This window comes from Ambystoma mexicanum, chromosome 1p (assembly GCF_040938575.1).
Source record: "Ambystoma mexicanum isolate Mex_15411 chromosome 1p, UKY_AmexF1_1, whole genome shotgun sequence".
Classification (NCBI taxonomy): domain Eukaryota; kingdom Metazoa; phylum Chordata; class Amphibia; order Caudata; family Ambystomatidae; genus Ambystoma; species Ambystoma mexicanum.
The window spans coordinates 802,837,359-802,839,988 of NC_090921.1; positions in this window are offsets into that span (position 1 = coordinate 802,837,359).

Sequence of the window (2,630 nt, forward strand, 5' to 3'; positions counted from 1 at the left end):
TAAGAGAACTGTTTGTGAACAAAAATAAAAGCGTAATGGCAGCAAAATATATGCAGGTGCATGTTAATGTAGAACTCATGTTAACGTACAACTCATTTTGCCCTGCTCACAATGACTTATTGCAAAACACTAACCGCATACCTAAGACAAAGAGCTCACCAAAAAAATAAGAATACATATCAAAACACATAAATGCATGTTAAATACTGACAAAACTGCCTTGTACTGTCATGACCCGGCGAAATTGCCCCTTCTGGACCTCATGGTCATTGTCACAAAGGGCTTGTACTCCTTGTTCCTCCCAACATGGCCGTACCAAGCTCCGTGCTACGCACTAGCTTTCACGTCGTGGCACCTACTACAAATTGGTCACGCCCCTGCGGGTCCGCGCGTCTCAACGCTATCTTCGGTAGTGACCCGACGTGTGTTTGCTCTCTACATTGGTTTCCTTGATCCTCTTACTTCCTTCCTTGCCTTTTATCCTGTTCCTGGATTTCCCCCCCTACTTACTCGTTCATCGCTAATCCTGGATACCCTGGAACCACGAACTTCCCGGAACTCTGAACGCGTCCTACAACCTGACGCGGCTCGGGCGAGCCTATTCAAGACCTGAACCATCCACAGGAAGAGTCCTGCGGCCGAACAAGGGCGATCCCGATCACAGGTGAGACGGAGGGAGATTTACGACAGTTTGAGATGCCAAACGATCAATACGGATTCTACCATGGAGAATGCTATTCAGGACCTGATGCGCGGAATGCAAGAACTTTCCACAGAGATGCAGAATTTAAAAGCTGAGAATGCGGTGCTAAAACAGCTTGTCTTGTCACGTGACTCCGCGAACAAGGACAGTGTATTATTGGGAGGAGTGGTTGATAAATACGACGGTTCAACAAAGACCTTAAGTGGATTCCTGGATTCTTGTTTGGTACATTTTACCTTCAAGCCCTACTATTTCTCAACTCCTAGGGCTAAGGTGGGCTTCATAATATCGCATCTTTACGGTAATGCCCTTACATGGGCCACTCCTTTACTCAATTCAGGGGATGCTCTCCTGGATGATTATGAAGGGTTCATCGCGGAACTCAAGACCATGTTCGAACGACCAGAGCTGGTCCACGGTGCTCAAGAGAAGTTACTTGACTTCCAACAAGGATCCCAAGACATGTTGACCTATGTTACCAGATTCAAACAGCTAGCCAAAGAGGCGGACTGGCCCCTGGAAGCCAGTTTTACCTTGTTTCGCAGAGGTCTAAATGAAGAGAGTAAGGAAGAGTTAGCCAAGGTAGCACGTCCTAGTTCATTCCATGCCCTCCTGGACTTTTCTATGCAAATAGACTTCAGATTCCAAGAAAGAAAGGCTGAAAAGAAAAAGAATAAAGTATCAATTCAAAGAAACTCCCCAGAGAATACTACAAGGACAGAATCTGCCAAGAATCCGAGCACTGATTCTGAACCCATGCAACTTGGAGCCTTTCGTGGACCAATTTCCCCGCAGGAAAGGTTAAGAAGGATACACACAAGCTTATGCATGTATTGTGCCTCAGATAAACATCTAGTTAAAGAGTGTCCTCTGGCTCCTCCCCGACGCTCGGGAAACGCCAGCTCCCGATCCTAAATGGAGCAAGGTTTCGGGAGAGCGATGTTTGCTCCACATCAATTCCATCCTTGAACTCTCCTGGACAAAACAAATTGGTGATATTACAGGCCTTTTTATAGCCATCTAAGGACAAGGTCTACCCCATACTGGCCTTGGTGGATTGCGGAGCAATGGGAGTCTTCATTGATCAAGATTGGGTCAGAAGTCATAACATTCTATATGAAGCAAGAAGTTTTTCACAGCCAGTGGAAGCAATTGACGGAAGACCTCTTTCCTCAGGACCCATAAGTCTGCAAACAAGGGAGATCCATCTTTCCATAAATCATCATCAAGAAAGAATTGTGTTTGACATTATAAAATCAGCCCATTACCCCTTGGTTCTGGGCATGCCCTGGTTACAAAGGCACAATCCATATATTAACTGGACGGCCGGATCCTTATTCCTGTGCTCGGAGTTCTGTATGAACCATTGTTTAAACCTGGATACCTCAGTCACAGCTCCTATAAGTCTACCAAGGTGTCCAGAGACACCACTCATGGTTTCCAATATTGTACAAGTTCCAGAGATCTATCAAGGGTATGCTGATGTTTTCTCTACTGCCATTGTTCAAGCCTTACCTCCACATAGACCCGAAGACTGTGCCATAGATACTGAACCCTCAGCAGTGATTCCCTTTGGCAGGATGTTTATCCTTTCAGAACCCGAAAAGAGAGCCCTCCGGGAATACCTAGACACTAATCTTGAGAACGGCACCATAAGACCTTCAAAATCACCAGCTGGTGCTTCATTGTTCTTCGTTCCAAAAAAGGATACCAAAGAGCTTAGACCTTGCCTGGACTATCGGGGCCTAAATCAATACACCCTGAAAGACAGATACCCACTACCCCTGATCTCGGATATCCTTGAAGCTGTGAGAGGTGCAGTGATATTCACGAAACTGGATCTCCGAGGTGCTTACCATTTGATCCGTATCCGGGAAGGAGACAAATGGAAAACAGCCTTTAGAACACCCTTTGGTCACTTTGAATA